We start from the raw sequence: 23,270 nt of genomic DNA on the forward strand, positions 1-23,270 counted from the left end.
GGGAAGTGGCTGAATTCCCTCTGATAAATGAAAGCAAGCAGAGGGAGTTCACATGTCTGCACAGTAGGGCTCTACAAAGAAGCATTATAATTTTAGGAAAACACACAAATTGTACTGAACAGGGACCTAAAACTGACCATGCTATCAGAGATTAGCAGCCATGATAAATGTGATAAGTTAACAGGGGGGAACACAGTAACAGGCAGGATCAGCTAGGTATTGTAGAACATAGAAAGGGACAATTGACAGGGCAAAATCTCTATGCTATATCTTGTGCCTTAAAGGGACAGGAGCATGTTTTTTTTTTGCTTTTTGTTAGGGTTACAACCACTTTAATGCTTTCTATGCATTAAGGTCTACATTTGGGTGCAGCAGGAGCTATTGGCAATCACAGCCAGTGAGCCAATGAGGAGAGAGCGGGGGCAGGACCCTGCTCAAGTGCCCTCATAGCAAGAAGGGCAATCGGCGGGGGGGAGAAGCCAGAATCACAGGCAGGGGCCCCTAAAAAGAATATCGGGGCAGCTCTGAGCAAAACCATTGTACAAAGTAGGTAAAAATGACATGTTTGTTATATATATTTTAAGGGGTTAGCTCGGTAGCGGGGTGTGTGACCCCCTGGATGGGTTCACTACACACTGAATTTATACAGACAGGCAGTCGAAGACGGTTGAAAACAAAGATTTCGGTTTATTCTTCCATCTTGCTGGAAACAAGTGCAAGCATCCAAACAGCATGAACAAAATCAAACATAAAATAAACCCTGGCCACTTTGGGTGTCTACCTTCCACACAGGAACCTATCTATGGAGTCTGGCACAGCCTAGTGCTGGGCTGACACTGCTGGTCATACAGCAGAAAAACAATAGTCTTTTGATTTTTATCACACAGAAAATTCAATATCCACCTCACCTCCTCAGAAGACTTTCAGCTACTGCTCTCCTTACTCATAAAGCCTCAGGATGCAACAAATCAGTGGTAATCCTCTGGATTACTTATAGAGGCCTTAATTGCCTCATTCTGAACAGCTGAAGTTTCCCAACGCCCTTAGACCCTTTCTAGCTACTTTTGCAGCCGGCGCCTAATAACAATTGGTGTATTGTCTAAACAAGGCAGAAATGTATGTCCCGTCTGTGACAACACCCACAGATTTACCTGACTTCCTGTCACAATATATATAAAAAAGATTTCATTTAGAATCACTTTAGCAAAGATCTTCTCTTGTTTCTTTTTCATACAATTAAAATGTTTTTCTATTTTTGTTTGATAAGTTCAAAAAATACTTGTTGATCTTGCTGGAAAACTTGTGAGCTGATAACATTCTGTGCTCTTTGCCTGTGCTGACTCTTATCAACTACATTGGACTACAGAACCATACTCCTCTATGTTATGGACAATGTGGGAGAAGTAGTAGTTTTCTGTTGTCCTGATACAGGAGGATGAGTGAGCATTGTCATCCTAGGATGGGAAGTGTGTTACTGGCAGAATCACCAAGTAAAAGTGAAGGGAAAAAAAATCGAATGCAGTCGTTAATCCATTAACTGGTAAGATGCAATATATTATTTTTTTTGTTCTTGAATTTGGATATGTTTCAGTATTCCCTTTGAACATTATATGTGATGGAAATTGATCATGCAATAGCTGCCTCTGTTCGCAGTCATTGTACAATTTTCTTTATGCGCACCCTGAATATTGAGGTTCGACTTGGGCTTGAGTGTCACACTTTCAGACCTTGCAGTTACAGCCTGGAAAAGTGTGCATCCAAGTCTATAAAAAAATAAATAAATAAAAAAACAGGTCCCTGGTACTTATTTCTGGGTAGGAAGCTCAATCTTAGCTAATATGACAGCACCAGGGGTCCTTCAGGTATTTAGAACCTTCAAGTTCAAGGAAATGCTGGGACTTGTAGTACCTTATAGCCAGACAGTTGTTTGCCCAGGGATGATCAAAGGTTACAGTAAAATTCTTATATCCTTCTTTATGTCAGTCAGGTTGTACATGTGGTAACTTTCTATTACTTCGTTGCCTCATTCTGTGCAAAGACCAGCAGACATAGCATTGTGCTTATTATCCACATAAAGTATGCAGTATATGAGTTTCTACATATCAGACAGTTTACAGCCTTGCTCTTTTTCAGATTAATATTAACTGGTCCAAGCTGTAAAAATACAATTTTTTTTGTTTTTTTTCCCTCCCTACAAGCGTCAGGACCTAGAAAGGACATACACGGCCCCCCTCTATGTTTATCAGGTTGAGGGCACTGTATTTTGATGTCAATAAGCAATTTTTCTAGCTCGTCTCCAGTCTGACCCTTTTAATCCATCAATATATTATTAGAGATAAAATTGCCGGAGACCCCTGCTGCACTAGCAAGATAAATGGCGCCTCTGAAGTCAGGCATTAAAGAGCAGATTAAGGCCTTGTGATGCTTCTTTCTCTGCTCTTCTGTCCAAGCTATCACACAGAGTGACAAGAAAGAAAAATAATGAACTCTGGCCGGGGGAAGACAGAAAAGGGGGAAGGAAAAGAAAAAATAACAGAAAGAGAGAGAAAGATTGTATTCAAGGCTTTCCCTTCTCTCCCTGACACAGCACAGAATGACATTCACTTGCTGCAAGAGCTAACGCCACTCCGACTTCTGCCTACTGAGCAATACACTGTAAATTAACTTAAACACTAAAGCAAAAAACGTATGCAATTGCTATATGACAAGTATATTTTTATAAAATCATACATACTAATATATACAATATATATACAGTATATATATATATATATATAAATATATATATATATACACACACACACACACACACACACAGTATATTACATGGGTATACTGTATATTTATGTATATTAATATATATATATATATATATATATATATATATATATATATATATATATATATGTATATATATATATATGTATATATGTATATATATATATATATATGTATATATATATATATATATATATATATATATATATATATATATATATATATATATGTATATATATATATATATATGTATATATATATATATATATATATATATATATATATATATATGTATATATATATATATATATATATATATATATATATTAATATATATATATATATATATATATATATATATATATATATTAATATATATATATATATATATATATATAACAGTGTTTTTATATATATATATATATATATATATATATATATATATATATTTCGGAATTTAGATGATAAGCATACCCATAGCGAATGCATACCTAGGAGTTACAGGTGTGAAATCTTTCCAGAAGTCTTTCTTATGCCATGGTAAATGAGTGGTTAGCATTCTTGCCTTGCATCACTGGGATTCTGGTGTTTACCTAACCATGGGTTCTCCAACCAGAAACCAGGGACATCCTATAATGCAGTTCTTAACCTTTGCCCCTGGTAAACTGATTCGTGATAGCCAATAATTTGAAGGAACTGCCTAATTCACAACAGTCAATAATTTGAAGGAATGGCCAATAATTTGAAGTATTGGATAAAACACATTCTCTTCTTTAAAAGAGTGGTCTCACAACAGCTATATTGTCAGGATGTTTTAGATTTTATGGAGAGCTGACAAATCTTTGTTAAGTAGAGATACAGTTTTTAAAATGTATTTTTATTTGTGGCATTGCAGTCCTTACATGGCTTCCCATGACTTTTGTTTGCCAACATCTTGCTTATTAACCCTACAAATGGCCAAATAGAAATTAAATTAAGAATAAAGATTTGCCCCCAATGGCTTTAACTGCAAAGCTTGCGATCTGTGAGCTTCACACAAGTTTTGTGAAACTTTTTGGAACCAAATCCAAGCAGATTCGCTCATCCCTAGGCCTGATTTGCTGGGGTGAACTTGGGCCTGATTTGCTGAAGTATGATGTGCATGTCAAACATAAAATCACGTAACTTGTAAAAATTAGAACTTCTTCATTAAGCGTTTGTAAAGTCACTGATCACAGATCCTGGAATCTCCTCTGTTACAGCAAGATATACATTGCATTACAGTGTGTTTGTGTTTTAAAAAAATTATACAGCTAAATACCTAATTTTACAGCACCGCTGTGCAGTCACATGACCTCCTGCCACTCTCCTTTCCGATCTAAGGACTACAGAGGGAGGGGCTGAGAAAATTCCCTCTGACATCAGCTGGGAGGTCACAGAACCACACAGTGTAAAATAAGGTATTTAGCTGCATATTTTTAAAAACAAGAATAGACGCTGCACTGTATATTTTGCTGTAACAGAGGGGATTCCAAGGTTTGTGATCAGTGACTTTACAGTCACAGCAGAAGAGCAGCAGGAGGGGCAGGGAGGAGATTGCTCATACACACACTGACTACTGAGCCGACAGGCAGGGAGGGAGGAGCGAGACTGGGGGATGGTGAAGGCACGTTAACTGACCACGGTATCATGGATCAGCGGCCATGATTACTACGGTCAGTTCACATAGGGGGACACAGGAACAGGCAAGATCAACGAGGTATTTTACAGCATAGAGAGGGACAAATTACACTGCAGAAGTACTATGCTGTTTATCGTGTTTTAAAGGAACAGGAATATTATTTTTTTAGGGGAACATCTTCTCTAAATCCCAAGAGGAAAATAGGCTTAAAGGGACACTAAAGGTTCCCGTTTTTTTTTTTTTTGGACAAACATGTCATACTTACTCATTTTGCACAGAGTGGCCCCAATCCTGCTCTTCTGGGGTTCCTCGTGGCTGTCTCGGCTCCTCCCCGCATCAGCTAAGCTCCCTCATGAGAAGCTCTCTCCCAAGGGGGTTAGCTTAGGGGCGCACTCCTGTGATACAGCCGGCGGCTATAGCCACCGACTGTATCACTCGGCTCTGCCCCTGGTGCGCCACGTCATTGATTTGATTGACAGCAGCGGGAGCCAATGGCTGTGCTGCTATCAATCAACCAATGAATGAGCTGAGAAGCCTGGCTGAGAAGTCAGCGCGTTCACGGCGCAGGACTTTTAAGGAGTCGGGTAAGTAAACAGGGGGCCGTGGGGCCACTAATCCTCTGATGTTTTTTGACCTTAATGCATAGAATGTACCTTTACAACCCCTTTAAGAACATTTGACCAGAAAAATAAAAGAACATTTGGCCAGTTTAATGCACTGTAAACGAAGGGGTTCATTTATAACAAATTCACAAATCCATTCGCTCAGAGAAAGTGCATGAACATTTTCCCTGTGCAAATGGACCAAAAAATGTACATAGGCGATAATATGTGCTTGTTGAAAATAAATTGATTTAACCACTTGCCGATCAACTTCCGCAGATATACTGCGACAAAGCAGCTCTGCTGCACAAACTGATGTACCTTGGGGGCCACAAAAGATAGATATATCCAAATTACCAGGGGGGCCACATTAAACTGGAACGCGGGCCGCAATTGGCCCGCGGGCCGGACTTTGGACATGCCTGCTCTAGAGCTAAGTTTTTTTAAAGTATAAAGACATTCCTGTGCTCCCCACCAACATTGTAATGAATTGGCTTATGCAGAGTGAACCGCTATTCAGAATTCATACAATGATGCAGAAACTGGACTCCATTGTTTGACAAGTTTATTGGGCTGAAGCCCTTCACAGATGAGCAATAGATCACCTAAGGAAATCAACGATCTTCCTTCTCTGCAACATTGTATCAATTCTGTATAGCAGTTCTCTCTCTGCAGTAGCTGATTCATTACAGTGTCAGTGGTGAGCACATGAATCTCCATACACTTAGCTTACAGTACAGCGGTTTCCATCATATTATTTCCTCTTCTGTTCAAATGTTCTTAGCCGACAGTGGTAGGCTAGTTTCTTTATTGGACAAATGTTCTTAAAGTCCCCTGACTGAAAGTTCTTACGGCTGTTTTCTCTTAGGATCAAATGTTAGTGAATGTTAGATTCGCCCTGCAAAAGACAACAAAAAGTAGCTGACATTTCACAGGTTACAAACATCATTGGTGACTTTTACACATGCTGAGACATTCACACAGATTTTTATTTCATAATTGACACAATTTTATGCAGAGCTTTGATACTTCCCTGCGCATTCCTATTGATGCCCCACGCTACATTATACCGAATATCTCCTTATAACCTTGGATGTTAAAAGGTGTTCAGGTACTCAATGACATAACAAAAGTAAACTCCAAGCTTGGGAGGTGCTGCAGAGGAGATTTGGGCTTAGTTCTACTGACCACTATACTTACTGCAGGTTACAACACCTCATGCAGAATTCCCAAGCCCCGGGCATAAAGCTACATAAACTACTTCTAAACGTATGCCTTCCCACCCTTCCCGAATGCAAGGGAATCTCCTTTATTCATAATTCTTTATAGTTGAAATTTACCTTTTTTAAATTAAAACCCTTCCAAAAATGGGAAGCAGACTTGGGCTCCACCTTTTCCTCCTCACAGTGGAGTAACGCTTTCAGAACAGTTTATAAGGCCATACACTGTATACAACACTGGGAGCTGACTCATTTTACCCCATTACGACTGACTTAGATCTCTGCACAATCCCCACCAAACCATCTTGTCCCCATGCTGATGGGGACAATGGCCTCATCCCCACAACCCTTGCCCAGTGGTTGTGGGGGTCTGCGGGCCAGGGGGGTTATCAGTAAATTGTACCCCTACTCATTTACCAACAAAGTGTCAAAAAGGTAAAAATGTCAAATGTCCATCTACTTTCCATCATGTCGCCTGAAGGACCCGAAAAATAGAAGAAAAAAAAGGTCCGCCTCAAGGGGCGGCATCCCTCCGACTGCTGTCTCTTGGCTTTGACAGCTGTTATATAGGTGAGGGCGGAGCCACCTGGTGACGTAAATGTGTGACCTGCCCCCTCTAACATCACCTGATGTCAGCAGGGGGCATGGTCGCTCGGTTACATCACTGCGTAGCCCCGCCCTCGCCTATATAACAGCTGTCACAGCCAAGAGACAGCAGTCAGCGGGACGCCTCCCATCGAGGAGGAGCTTTTGTTTATATAGTTTTTGGATGATTAACTAGTTGCCGCCCGTGGCTCTCGTTCTGGGCTGACCTCATATGACGGTGTCCCAGAACGGCCGCACTTGCGTGCCTGCGGGGGCTTGCAGAGTGGCGATTGTGGCACCAATTAGTGCCAACCATTGCCCACCATTGCCCACTAGTGGCAGCAATCAGTGCCCACCAGTGGCAGCAATCAGTGCCCACCACTGCCCACAAGTGCCACCAATCAGTGCTCATTAGCGATGTCAGTCAGTGCTGGCTATCAGTGCTGCTCATCAATGCCCATCACTGCTGTTGATTAATGCTCATCAGTTTCACCCATCAATGCCGATCATTGCCCATCAGTACCGCCTATCCGTGCCGCCTATCAGTGCCCACCAGTGCCGCCTATTAGTGCCCATCAGCGCCACCTAACATGGCCCATCAGTGCCGCATTTCAGTATTCATCAATGCCACATATTAGTGCCACTTATCAGTGCCCATAAGTGCGCATATTAGTGCCTCCTTATCAGTGCCACCTAATCAGTGCCCATAAGTGCCACCTCAACAATGACCACCAGTTCAGCCTATCAGTGCACATCAGCTTCACCTCATCAGTGCACATCAGTGAAGGAGAAAAAATACTTAGTTACAAAATTTACAGACAGAAACTAAGTAAAAACAATTTTTTAATTTTTTTTGTTAAAAAAAAAAAAAAAACAGCAGTGATTAAATACCACCAAAAGAAAGCTCTATTTGTGTGAAGAAAATGATAAAAAAAATTGTTTAGGTAAAGTGTAGCATGACTGCGCAATTGTCATTCAAAGTGTGACAGCGCTGAAAGCTGAAAATGGCTTGGGCAGGAAGGGGGTGTAAGTGCCCTGTAGGCAAGTGGTTAAAGATGGATGGACACCGCAGGACCCTTTTTTTTTTTTTTAATAAAGGAATTGTCAAAAACTATCTCTGTCATTTTTACTTTTTTGGTGAATGGGTAGTCGTACAATGTTCACAATGTTCACATAGAAAGGGGGACCGGAATCTGGAGGCCACCATGTTAAAGGGGGCTTCCAGATTCCAATAAGCCCCCTGCCCGCAGACCCCCACAACCAAGAGTTGTGGGGATGAGGCCCTTTCCCCATCAAGGGGTCCCCAAAGCACCCTCCCTATGTTGATGGAAATCAGCCCGGTATGGTTCAGGAGAAGGGCCACTCGCTCGCCCCCCTTTCCTGGCCTGCCATGGCTGCGTGCACGGATAAAGGTCTGCTATGGATTTTGGGGGGACCCCACACGCCATTTTGTTTTTATTTTGGCGCGGGGTTCTCCTTAACCACTTCAATACTCTGTGTTATACAGGATATTAAATACACTCCCACTAACTAACTAACCTGCCTGCCTAATCTAGCTCAATCTATCTCCATCAACAGTCACACACTATACACGGCCGCTATGTAAGCAGCCTTATATAGTGTGGGCATGGACTTAGTCCCCCATAGCCATGATTGGCCAATAGCACCTTGCCTTTGGCCAATAATGGCTCTCGCAGAAGAGCGTGCTGTGATTGGCCAAAGCATGCAGGTCAGGTGGATGCTTTGGCCAATTATCAGACATCAATGCACTGCGATCTCGCAGTGCATTATGGGGCATTCCGCAGCACTCGAATTAGCCACACACTCCCCATAATATTCGGTGTTCGGCAAACGGGCGAACACTCGATGTTGGAGTCGAACGAACATCAAGCTCATCCCTAGTGGCTATTACTAAACTTCACCGTTTCTATGAGTGTATCTTGTTCTTAAATCAATGTTCTACTGTTACTATCATTATATATGTATCCGCCAAGATTGATTTGTTTGTATCTTGCCTAAAGCCCAATAAAGAGTTAATTATAAAAAATAAATAAAAATGGAAATAATTTGGCCATTTTTTTGTACCTGAACTCAGGGCTGGACTGGGACAAAAATTTGGCCCTGGACTTCATCCAGACTGGCCCACTTTGTCAGGTCTCTCCTATTACGGCCGGACAACTTATGCCCCCCCCCCAGCCACCCAAACCCCCTCTCCCCCTTCACTAGCCAATCTACTTTATTAGAGTAGAACGGCTGGTAATAGTACTCTTATGGGCAGTACCAGTGGGGAAGCTAGACATTATTTTACCCGGGGGAAAGAATCAGTTTGGTGCCCCCCCTATGGGACAAGATTAGGCAGAAGTGAGAAACTCCCAGGCCAGGCCAGGCCCAGGCCAGGTTGAGTCAGCTGTCTGTCCCCTCCCCCATGCTCCTTCTGATCCCCTCCATGCTCCTCTGTCGTCCCCCCTGCTCCTCCCCATGCTTCTCTGTCCCCGTCCCCCCAGGTGAGCACTGTGGGGAGGGAGAGGAGGTGAGCGCTGCGGGGAGGGAGACACAGAGGAGCAAAGGGGGGCGGCGGTCAGCTGTCACTGAAGCCGGCCCACTAAACCATCGTCCCACCGGGAAACTCCCGGTAGTCCCAATATCCAGTCCATCCCTGCCTGAACTGTTGCAGGATAGATGAAAGGAGCTTCTGTAAAAAAAAATTTTAGACCCATTAGTGTATTTGATTATTTTTTGTTTACTCCTTTTTTTTCTTTTATAGTAAACATTTAAATACTCTGGCCATTTGTGGTACAAGAACAGGTCATGGGTGGATGAAAGAAGTTTCTGTAACCCACAAGAGCCATTTAAAGGCCACTGCACTCCAAAAACTACCAAAAAACATGTTAATTTTGCCCTTCCCATTGACTCCAATGCATTTTGCCTAAATAGCCAAATTTTTGTAAAATATGAGTGAAAGTAAGACCAGTAAGATAACAAATGGAGATATCTATTTTGATTTAGTCAGCATTTTACCAGCCTTGTAGATAGCACTAGTTTTATACTTTTTCAAGGTCAAGTACCTTATGTCGCCATCCCCCACCCAACAACAAATACAGTGTACAAGCACTGTTCCATAAAAAAATCCTTAAAAAATGGGACAAACAAATATAGTCACACTGAACACAGTGCTACTCTTATTTTCCCCAAATTTGCAGGTCAGTAACAAAAATGGTAAAAACTGTGTTTAACCACTTGATCTCCGAAAAGATTACCTCCATCATGACCAGACCATTTTTTGCTATTCAGCACTGTGCTATTTTAACTGCTAATTTCTTGGTCATGCAACATTGTATGAAAATAATTTTTTTTATTTTTTTTTCACACAAATAGAGCTTTCTTTTGGTGGCATTTGATCACCATTGTGTATAGAAGGGGCTCCTGCGCTATCGGGAATGGTGGCTGGGGGACACTGCTGCAAACACCTGATATTCTGTCCTTGTCAGAAAAAAAAGGAGAAATGTGAAAAAGTGGGGGTGGTGTCTGCGCTGTGAATGGGTACAAATGGGAATAGTGCAAAAACTCACAACGTGAGTAACCAAACTAATGGGTGTAGGAAAATGAGTGTGGAACAGATACAGATTGGTCTGTTTTGTATCTGTTCCACACTCATTTTCCTACACCCCTTAGTTTGGTTATTCACGTTGTGAGTTTTTGCACTATTCCCATTTGTACCCATTCACAGCGCAGACACCACCCCCCCCCCCCCCCCTTGTTCACATTTGATCACCATTGTTTTTTTATTATTATTATTATTATTATTATTATGTAAAAAATTAATTTTTAAAAAAAACTACAATATTTTCTCTTTCTGTTATAAAACATATCCAATAAAATCAAATTTCTTCATGAATTTATGCCACAATGTATTCTGCTACAAGTCGCAAGTGCTGCCTGTGATCGAGGCTGATCCTGCTAACACTGCATTTTTGGGGACACTATACAACTGGGCACACTAGTATAGTTCTGGCCGTGACCAGGATACAGACCCGGACAGACAGTTTACTAGTAATGGCAGTGATCAGCGACTATGATGACTGTGATATTGTGATTGTGGTGGGCAATGAGTGACTGGCACTAACTGACACTGGCTGGTAGGGACGCTATTTGACACTATCTGATGTTGTTAGTGACATTACTGACATTAGTGATAATACTGTACACTGTCACTGTAATAATGGCACTGACTGGTTGAAAGGGATGATCAGGAGAGCAATCAAAGTATTTACTGTATGCCTAACAAGTGTATGTATGATGATTTTACTCACCTACAGATTGGTTGGCTGATTTTAGCACTGAACGGTAAGTGAAATCAGTGAGAAAAAAAACAGCCAGATTGGTGTTACTAAAACACACAAAGATCTGTGCTGTAATTGGCCACAGCAAGCAGCAGGTTCACAGCCAGAATCATTGACTATGAGCCTGCTGACGAACTTGTGCTGTGTCCAACCACAGCACGAGAGGCTGACTCAGCAGAGAGGAGGACAGAACTTCTCCACCAGATCCTGCGCTTGTCCTTGCAGCCGCAAAGAGGCTCGCCTCTGCCCCTCACCCCTTTCGCTATCTCAACAGTCAGCACCAGAGAGGAGTACAGAACTCATTCTACAGATTCTGTACCTCTCTGTGCAGCCACAGCACCTCTTTATCTCCAACACCCCTGGTCTCAGCATTCAGCTGACTCCAGCCCTCTTCTGGTGTTCCTCCAGATTCCCTCACTTTCTGCCTTCCAGATCTGCCCCCAGCTTCTACTCAGCAGCAGCATAAGGTAAGGGGATGCACTGTGATGTATGGGAGGGTGGGGGACTCTTGACTTTTGATGGTGGGGGGCTCTTGACATCTGATGTAAGGGGGAGTGGGATGCTGTGGACATCTAGGCTTACACTTACAACCGACCCTTTGAGGGCAACCATAAGGCTAATGTGGCCTGTGACGAAATTGAGTTTGACACCCCTGCTCTAGAAGGTGAAGAAAAAGCTGTTTCGGTAGCAGCTCTGGCTCTCATTTACCACTACCAAGGATAATGAGATGCACATTTTTGAGGGCCAGTGACTCTGCTATATCAGATACGAACTTTGCACTGAACCAAAGACCAAGTATTTTTCATGTTTAAACCCTTTTATTAATTTTTTGTTACTTATATCGGTTTTGTAATACTGTATCTTTGAAGTTAACATTTCTTGCATCATTTTTCTTTTTGATATTTAAAAATTAAAGTGGTATTAAACCCAAAACCAAAAATGTAATATATTGCAGCTTAGCAATGAATAGATGTGGTGGCTGCATTTTTTTAAGACTTTTTCTCCTCTTTTTTTGCCTAGAAATCTGGACAGTAACACACCTCCTGTATTAGAGCGCCCTCATTTTGGATGATATAAATACACAAAAAAATGAAAGCCAAAGTCCAGTTAACACTTTATAAGCAGTTAAAGGAACACTAAAGGCAGGATTTTTTTTTTTAAATAACAAACATGTTATACTTACCTCCGCTGTGCAGTTCGTTTTGCACGGAGTGGCCCCGAATCCTGTCTTCTGGGGTCCCTCGGCAGCTGTCTCGGCTCCTCCTCGCAAAAGCTTTCCACGTTCATGCGAGCTCCCTCGCATGGTGGAAAGCTTTTTCGAGCGCGCTCCCGTGATACAGCGGCGGGCATAGCCGCCGACTGTATCACTCGGCCCCGCCCCCTGGCGCGCCGCGTCATCCGCTGTGATTGACAGCAGCACCTTTAAAGCAATGTTTTTTCCCCTTTATAAAAAAGGTTTTACATAAATAAATAAAACTGATAATTTTAAGCTGAGCACCCTTGCTAGTGATGAATGTTTTTTCTCATCGCTACAACTGATACATCTGCAAGAGAGCTTGTTCTTTTGAAATACAACAGACTTAATGGCCAGATCACCAAACAGAAAACGAATGCAGCCATCACATCTAATAGTTGGTTGCTTGCAAAATAAAAAATGTTTGCTTTGGGTTTAATAATAATGCTTTAAGATTAATCTCTGAATGTACTAACTAGAAATGTAAAGAGCACCTTCAACCCTCTCTCCTGCCTCCTCCATCTTACACTGTTTAGAGTTTTGTTTTAAGTAAATACATTGTTTTTAAAGTAAATATCCCTCAGCACTGACTCCCCCAGCACAGGTCAACCCGCCAACCCAACACAGATAGACCCTTCCATAACAGAAAGAAATACCCCCCCCCCCCCCCCCCCCAGTGTAAACCCCTCAATACAGACCCCCCCTCCACTTCCCAGTACCAATGCCTCAGTACAGTAAAAAACTTACATCCCCAATACAAACGCACCTTATTCCCCACCCCCTACCCCAGGGTATAGAACTGTAGGAACGGACAACACCCTCCCCCTCTCCACACTCACTCACCAAATAGCACATACAACGTGAGCTCAGAGTGAGTTCTAAGGTAAGTATTTCATAACATGCTAGTATGTGATGCATACTAGCACAATATGCCTTTACTTTGCAGCGTTTTCAAAAAAATTGGGCATGCTTTACTTCCTCTTTAACCACTTGGCGCCCAGAGGACATCATATGACGTCCTGTGCTTTGTGGTGGTATATCTGAATGATGCCTGCAGCTACAGGCATTATTCAGATATTGCCATTTTCAGCCGGCGATTCCCTTCACCATAGGAACGATCATAGCTGCTGTTCTGCTGCTTGATCATTCTTACAGTTGCCGCTGCCACCCTCCAGTGCTTCTCCCAACTATGGGGATTTTTAAGTACCAAAATTTGGCACCATTCCACGAGCATGTGCAATTTTGAAGCGTGACGTGTTAGGTATCTATTAACTCTTTGTAGCTTCATCTTTCACATTATGCAAAAAAATTGGGCCAACTTTAAAGTTTTTTTTTTTAAAGCATGAAACGTTTTTTTTTCCCAAAAAAATGAGTTTGAAAAATGATTGCGCAAATACCATGCGAGATAAAAAGTTCCAATGACCGCCATTGTATTCTCTAAGGTAAAAAAAATATATCTAGTGTTTGGGGGTTCTATGTAACTTTCTAGCAACAAAATTATGATTTTTACATTTTAGGAGCGAAGTGTCAGAATTGGCCTGGGCTTCAAGTGGTTAAATTAATTCTATACCCTTCTGTGCTATGGAATAGTGACTCAATCCCCTTATGAAAATATAATAACAGCAAAATCGAATTATTCTAGCCCCTATTAGCTGCTTTAAAATGCAAGGTGGTTGTTATTGTGTGTGTATAATGAGTGTCACTGGTCTCCACAACTCGGCTTACAGTCTCCTTCTTGCTCCCTGCATATAACTCACCACTCCACCTCACCTAGGTGTGGGGTTAAGAACAAAGCTGCTAAGCACTATCATGTTCCCTGGTGCCCACGTGTAGATCCTGCCACACCACATCACCTACATGTGGGCACCTGTATTGACCCTACGCTGTGTCGGGGCACACAGGAGCCTCCCCTCTGCCCACCTCGAATCCAGGAGCTAAAGAAGAGATAAGAAATGTTTTATTAATCACCTCAAGTCCAGACACTTTCTTCTCCTTCCAGTCCAGATCATACTTTAAATGACAATTACTAACCATTACTCATAATTAATCATGCATCACTGTATCCAAATAAAATTTTAAATGTTATTTTTTTTGTTGAACTTTTGCAACTGTAAGTGAAATTCAGATGTGCCTCATCCTAAGAACTTGTTCACACATGTGTGTTATGGCTACTCAACGGCAGTAAAATGCATCATGTGATGTGTGCAGCATAAAATAAAGCATATACTACATTTTTGTGCCTTGCAGACCATTCATTTTGAATTGGCTGCCTAATGTAGAGTTCACCCCAATGTGAAAAATACATGCAACTCAGTGGGGGTTATTTGCGAAAGGCAAATCCACTTTGCACTACAATTGCACTGCAAGTGCACTTGAAAGTGCACTTGGAAGTGCAGCCGCTGTAAACCTAAGGGGTAGATCTAAAATGAAGCCAAGCTCTGCTGATTTTATCATCCAATCATGTGCAAGCTAAAATGCTGGTTTTTATTTTCCTTGCATGTCCCCTTCAGATCTAAATCAACTGCACTTCCAAGTGCACTTTCAGTGCACTTTCAATTGCACTGTAGTGCAACGTGGATTTGCCTTTAGTAAATAACCCCCAGTGTGTTCTTGTATTAATGGGGCCCAAAATTAGCTATATCAGACCATGTGACGTGTGAAAAGCAGAATTTTAAGATGCACTTTGCTGGTGATCAGTGGAATCTGGCACTATAATCTGTTTCAAAGAGGGGGTTATGCACTGACCTACAGCTTGGCAGTAAATTTCATCCATTACAAGCAAACTTTGTATTGCTATGCAATCTAAAGCCCAGACCCCCTGTCCTCATACACTATCCTCTGAGGCAACCAATGGGAATGTCATATTCAAATAAAAGGCTATTATTTAATAGTGATGCAGACCCCATAAAGTCATCAACACAACGTTAATCATAATAAACACAATTGGTACCCTTGCTCACTGGTAGGCATGTGCAATTTTTTAAGTTACGAATACGTTTTCCGTCATTTTTCGTTATTTTAGTTGATTCGTTTACATACGAATGAACGAATGGTTTAGCGCAATTAATAACGAATAACGATATTTTCAAAATAACGAATATGGAAAACAACGAAGATACGAAAGAAGAAAGAAACGAAAACATAGAAACAACGAAAATACCGAACCCAAAAAAAAAAAATAATTACGAAAAACAAAATGAACGAAAATGCAAACTTACTAATATTCGAAGACCGAAAAGAAAACGAAATGCCGAACAAAGACTAAAAAACGAAAATCAAAACTAACGAAAAATAAATTACGGATCTTCGGAAAACTGAAATGAAAACAACGAAAATACAAAATAATGTAAATTAGCTTTCGTTAGTACTGAAATATTTCTGGACATTGACCAATAGCCACTGAGCGCTGTCCCTTTCCTCTGAAGAGGTTTGTTCCTTCCCCCAATGAGCTTCTTTCTCATTACCTCCTGGCTCATTGTGTCTTTTTCTGTGTTAGACTGCAGTGCATCTAATTTCTAGATTTGTATTTGTAATATCTGACATATTTTAGTTTTCTTCTACGTCAGACTTCATTCTAGACAGGGTGTGTGTGCTAAGACAGTCAAGTCATTTACAGTAAAATCCGAATTACAAAATTACGACGAGTAGTGTGTCGAATAAACGTAAAATGTATTCTAACAGAATTACGAATGCAATAAAATCTACAAAAGTACGTTTTTACAATCAAAGGAAATTAGACATGAAAATACGAATGATCATAAAGCAACGAAAATATATTTCTTTACGAAAATACGAATGCGGCATGATGGAAAATATAATGTAAATACGAATAACAAAACAACGAAAATTAAACTAACGTAAAAACGAAGGAACGAATAAAATCATTTTAAAAATACGAACGCGGCAGAATACAAAATATAACGAAAATACGAATCTCGATTCAACGAAAAATAAACTAACAGAAAAAAACGGAAACGGAAAAAAGAGTGTTACGAAAATACTAAAGAGTACGAATACGATAACTAACGTCTTACGAAATTACGACTCGTTACGAATCACGATAAACGAACAGAAACGAAACAGAAATAAACGAAAATTTTTGCTGTGCACATGTCTACTCACTGGCTAGGACAAAGCACAGATTTTCCAAGAGCAGAAACTAAATACTAATGCCTAGTACACACGTACAGGATTTTTTACCACCGGGAAACCCGAGGGGAAAGCTGAGAACCTGCTTGGCAGCTTTTTCCCCCTACACACAGCCGGTTTTCCTGGAAGGAAAACTGCCATGAGAGCTTTCGCTGGGAAACGCGGCCGTGTGTATGCTCCACCACAGTGTTTGACATAGGAAAACTGCTGGGAAAAAGACCGCCGGGAATCGCAGCAGGAATTTTCTGTCTGGAAAACTGGAGCATACACACATAGTTACATAGTTAGTCAGGTTGAAAAAAGACAAGTCCATCCAGTTCAACCACAAAAAAATAAAACAAACAAAACACACGGCCAGTTTTCCCAGCCAAAAGCCGTCATGGCAGTTTTCCCAACGGGAAAACTGGTCGTTTGTACGAGGCATGAGAGGATCTCAGGGACTGCAAGAGGCTAAAGCCAACACAAAGTTAGATACTAACACTGCTTACATATAAAAAAAATCATTGTATATTAATGATTAGAAAGCTACAATGACAGTTTTTTATTTATGTCTAGAGTTCAGCTTTAAAATGTATCTAAACCCAAGATAATTTGTAGCTTTCTGTCTGCATTTGCTATGTTCTGCAAGTACAAAAAAAATCGTATCTGGTTCTCTTCTGGTAATTATAGAGCACTGCCCTTTATGGTATGGAGAGAAGAGGAGTATATGTTTGTAGTCAAAATCAGGAGCAAAGCCTAGAGTGACGACACTGCTCTTCCTTAGATATAATACAGTGAGTGAGCATTGTCACCATGCAAAACCATATCCAATGACTGGTATTATTATTTTGTTATTTAACTCAAGAAATGTATTCACCCTCAGATCTAGAGTTTCTAGGAAATACACCCTATTTCTGTGAATCAGCTTGTCCGGGTTAAATCTTGGTCTGGGTGAACTGATCTACTACTCACTACAAGTGATTACTATGGGGCCCATCCAGATATAGGGTCCAGTTCCATTTGCCTTTCCTAAGCAACAGTAACATTAGTTTACAACAAACTGAACTAAACATATTTCAGGCACCTCTTGTCTACTAATATACAAAAACAGTGTGCCATGTCTGTTTTAAAATGCATATGTCTCAGTACATTTTGTGGCTTGGTGCCCTTTAATGATTTACTGTTGAGCCCCCAGAAGTACAGTTTTGCCTCTGGTCAGTTTGGCTGCTAAGTCAACTTGTTTGAGTCAAGCAACATGTACATTTACAGTAGATAAAGCATTTAGATGACAGCCATACACTCATTAACACATATATAAGCCTTGCACTTGTGTGAATACATCTAACAAGTGTTTAATAGTTTATTTTTTATCAAAAGCATATTCTTGAGTATTAAAAAATTCCCTTTATTGTAATAATTCGAAATTGTTAATTTCACAAGACGTTATCGAAGATACAAGGACAGCTAAATGTCAGAGGGCGATATGCATTCAAATATCCTGTGCCTCCTGTCTTTGCATATACATATTCACTCTTTTGTGCAAGGAAGCCTATAATTTAATAATAAACGTCCCTTTTCCTTGAATGTAAAACAGCCATGCATAACCTTTCTTTTTACAAGCTTATAAGTGAAATGATTAACATGAAGAAAAAGGTCCATAGGAGAGATTTTCTTTCACAAGAATCATATGCTTTCAATTTAATTACTTTTGTAAATGAGTATAGTGAAAGTATTATGATCTTTTTTATAGATAGACTTTCTTCACAATTGTATTATGTAATTCATATACAAATATATCTATACACCATATAATAATACATACAGTATACTGTACCTGCTATCATTCCAAAGCAAGGATGAACATAGTGTCTATTCAGTCAAACTTTGAAGGACAAATTCCCTTCAAGGTCAGGCTGAAAGTAAGCCAACATGACAGAAGTATAAAAGTACAGTAGTCCTCCATAATTCTCCCACTCTGCTTACTTTATGGGACACCTTCTGTGCAGTAAACAATCATGCAGTCATTGAATTGTATAGGCCTTTCTCCTAAGATTGAGACATTCAAGAGACAGCCCTATACAACTGTGCAGGCAAAGACAATGTTGCAGAGAAATTGAGTTGTGAACAAACAGCTTGGCTTAAAGCAGTAGTCTCCAAACTGTGGCCCGTGGGCTAGACGTGACACTTTGTTTGCCCTTATCTGGCCCTTGAGGCAGTATTCTTTCCACTGATACAAGGCACTGCTCCTATCATTGACACCAAAGATGAGGTACCATTCCTTCCACTGATACCATTGTTGGGCATTATTTCTCCCACAGACACAAAGGTTTGGGGAAAAAAAGGGGGGTAAAACTGCGCTAATGGTGTGTGAATGATAAACAAATATTGAGAAAAAGATAAGCTGCGACACAAAAACATGTGATAATCATGTGACAAAATGTAGGAATAATATAGTCGCGCTACAAAATATATGTCTAAATATATAAACCAAATTATTGGGGTGCAAAAATGAATGCTAATAGTGAAAGAGTTCACTATTCAATGGTGTACAAAAAACAAAAATGAGTGCACAAAAGTGATGTTTAACCAGTTCCCGACCACCGCATGTACATATACGTCCACAATATGGCACGTACAGGCACATGGGCGTATAGGTACGTCCTCGCCTATTAGCGGGTGGGGGGTCCGATCGGGACCCCCCCCGCTACATGCGGCTGTCGGGTCCGCTCGGGGAGCGATCCGGGACCACGGCGCGGCTATTTGTTTATAGCCGCTCCGTCGCGATCGCTCCCCGGAGCTGAAGAACGAGGAGAGCCGTGTGTAAACACGGCTTCCCCGTCCTTCACTATGGCGGCGCATCGATCGCGTCATTCCCTTTATAGGGAAGACACGATCGATGACATCATTCCTACAGCCACACCCCCAAACAGTTGTAAACACATACTAGGTGCACCCTAACTCCTACAGCGCCACCTGTGGTTAACTCCCAAACTGCAACTGTCATTTTCACAATAAAGAATGCAATTTAAATGCATTTTTTGCTGTGAAAATGACAATGGTCCCAAAAATGTGTCAAAATTGTCCGAAGTGTCCGCCATAATGTCGCAGTCACGAAAAAAATTGCTGATCGCCGCCATTAGTAGTAAAAAAAAAAATAAAAAATAAAAATGCAATAAAACTATCCCCTATTTTGTAAACACTATAAATTTTGCGCAAACCAATCGATAAACGCTTATTGCGATTTTTTTTACTAAAAATAGGTAGAAGAATACGTATCGGCCTAAACTGAGGAAAAAAAATGTTTTTATATATGTTTTTGGGGGATATTTATTACAGCAAAAAGTAAAAAATATTGCTTTTTTTTCAAAATTGTCGCTCTATTTTTGTTTATAGCTCAAAAACTAAAAACCGCAGATGTGATCAAATACCACCAAAAGAAAGCTCTATTTGTGGGGAAAAAAGGACGCCAATTTTGTTTGGGAGCCACGACGCACGACCGCGCAATTGTCTGTTAAAGCGACGCAGTCCCGAACTGTAAAAACACCTTGGGTCTTTAGGCTGCATATTGGTCCGGGGCTTAAGTGGATAATATATCAAAACATCTACTGACATAACAAATGTCCATGTGTTGATCAAACACCCATAATATGAATAAATGTGGAAAACCACAAGTGAGAAAAACAAAATGTAGAATGCAGGGGATTGAGCAGCTGTCCACCACCACCACAATGGATTCTTCCTCGTGCGCCACACACAGGTAAAAGAGGGACCCTTACCAGATATGTTGGACCTCAGGTGGCAAGGTCATAGGAGCTTTACAGGTATACCTTTGCAGGGTTTGAGTGGTCAGCCAAGATGTCAAGATCATTGGACTCCTCCTGATCTCCGATCCCAGAGTTACCCGTAAAAGTATAAAGGTAAAACTCTCTCCAGTGTAGGCGAATCCGTGAGCGGTATAAAAGTTAATAAATAGGGAACAGCAATAGTGCTTTAGCTCTTAAAAAGGACTGGATCGTTTATTGCGAGAAACAGGAAGAAACGATACAGAAGACAAAAAAATATTATTTAAAAACAGCCAGCAAAGCTAAAAGAAAAAACATACGCCTGTGCTCCCGGGATCACCTGAGCACGTGGTGACATTGGTACGTAGCACCGCCCTGACCAGTTTCGTCACAAATTACGTTTTCAAAGGGCACGGGTGACGTATCGACATCACCACTAATATACACATAGAGGCTTAACCAAGCCTCGTTATCATTCCACAAACCCTAAATGGAAAATGGAACCAGACCTCATTTACAAGAGATAAACATAGGCGGAAAGGGAGGAAATACTTAACAAAGAGACCTCCTCCTACCCAGCTTACTATTGGACCAAGCCTCGTATCCCCATAACGGCTAACTGAAGCCGTATAGGGCAATATAAAAAAAACAAGAAAGACACAGGGGACATGTAAGAATAAAACACTAAGTTCCATACAGATCCCTATAAAGAACAGACCCCCGGTCTTGGTGGATATTAGGATTGATCCAAAAAAGTATGGCATATAGGAAATAATTGCGTCTACTTTCTTCTCCTCCTGAGGAATTTGGCGCAATTCATAAAAACACTACAGTATCTCAATGATAGAAATATATAGAGAGATGCAATAATACAAAATTAAAATTAAATATGATATTATAAGAATAACACTTGAATGTAGGAAGTTAAATAATTAAAAAAATAATATTAATAATAATATTTATTGTAGGAGCCGAATTGGTGCATAATGGAGATGTACCAAAAAGCTTACCAAACATTTGGCATATAAGACACAGTCCGAAAAAATGTATCCATATCTTAAGGGATCACAAAAAAACAACTCAGACCTGAACTCTGTTGTACATAGTCCTATCTACATACTATAGTAATACCCAATCAAGAGTTATTGATAAAGGCCTTAATTTCGATATCCACATTGAGACCCAGCGGTTTTAAACACTTAACCTTGTAAATCCAGCTAATTTCGAGTTTGGAAATCGCCCTTTTCTTGGAGCCCCCTCTCCAATGGCACTTAAGTTTGTCAATTGCTATAAATGAGGTACCCGTAGGGTCTATGTTGTGTACCTCCCTATGGTGTCTGGATACAGAATGTTCTTTAAAACCTTTTCTGATGTTACGTATCAATGTGGATATCGAAATTAAGGCCTTTATTGATAACTCTGCCTAGCCCAGCCAAGGCATTGTTAACATGGCATTTTAACTTACTTCAGCAAGTCAACCATAGCATTCTCTAAGCCTGGTTTGACAATGTAGTTATTTAGGACAAGTGTTTTTGCAGCTTCCATCGGTGCTCATGACTGAACGGTGGTATCGGTGTGTAGACTGAACGGTGGTATCGGTGTATGGATATACCAATGCAGCCATCCATCCAGGGCTTAATTTCATCAGCTTCTGTGCAAGAAAATGCCTTGGCTGGGCTATAGCCACATGCCTGGTTTTGCTTGCCATCTGGTAAGCAAGTTTGTCTATAGATAGTGGCATTCAGTGAGTGATTCACTGTGGTGTTATTACTAGAAGAATCAACTTATCACCTGACCTTACTAATTTTTCATTATTGCAGCATGATATATAATTTCACTGCCGAATATATTCATTGAACTATTTGGACTATACTAGCGCAGCTTATCTTTTTTATTATTATTTTGTGTATATCTAACATTAAAGGGGTTGTAAAGGTTTGTTGTTTTTTATTTTCTAAATAGGTTCCTTTAAGCTAGTGCGTTGTTGGTTCACTTCCTGTTTCTCCTCGGTAAGCTTGCCCCTGCAGTGTCACATTCCGCTCCCTATCACAGAATGCTCCGGAAGTGACGTTTTGTCGCCGCTATCTTGCTACAATACAGTATTTGGAAATGTTTACATGTTACATTTTAAAAGCAGCAGCAAACCTGCTGACCTTACATGGTTCCTAATGTGACAAAACACCTCTGTAAACAGTCCGTCGGATTTAAAAAAAATGTATTTAAGCATATAAGCTCAGTTTTATTTTGAAAATAACTGTGTGATCTAAAACTCTGGTGGGTGTAACAAGATGTCCGCTTGCCCCCTTCTCACTCTATCATTACTCTGCAGAAGTGTGGGGTGTAGCAAGATGGCGGCGACGGAACCTCACTTCCGGAGCATTCTATGATAGGGAGCGGAATGTGACAAGACACCCCCATCATCCGAGCCCTTCTGGCTGGGGGTTAGTCAGCCAGAACAGCTTACTGAGGAAGAACAGGAAGTGAGAAATTCAGACTAAGAAAACAAAGAAAAAAAACATTTAGAAGGGAAATCGAAGGAAAAGGTAAGTGAACCAACCATGCACTAGCTTAAAGGAAGCCATTTAGAAAATAAAAAAACAAACCTTTACAACTCCTTTAAGCTGCTGCTCTTTGGATACAGGGCCGGACTGGCCTACCGGGATATCGGGAGATTTCCCGGTAGGCTGCCTGTCCTGTTGCCGGTTTCAGTTGCGGGGCTGTAGTGCTCCCTGTCCCCTCTCTCCTGTGTATCATTACGGAGCTGGCTGGCTGGGTCTGTGTTCGGCGATGACACTGTAAGACGGTCCTGCCCCCCTAGACCGGCTCATGTGATATTAGATAGAATCAGTATTCAGCCTATCACACGAGCCTGTCAAGGGGGGCTGGACTGGGTTACAGCATCATTGCCGTACACAGATCCAGCCAGGCCAGCCAGCTCAAT

The sequence above is a fragment of the Rana temporaria genome, chromosome 4 (assembly GCF_905171775.1).
Source record: "Rana temporaria chromosome 4, aRanTem1.1, whole genome shotgun sequence".
Taxonomy (NCBI): domain Eukaryota; kingdom Metazoa; phylum Chordata; class Amphibia; order Anura; family Ranidae; genus Rana; species Rana temporaria.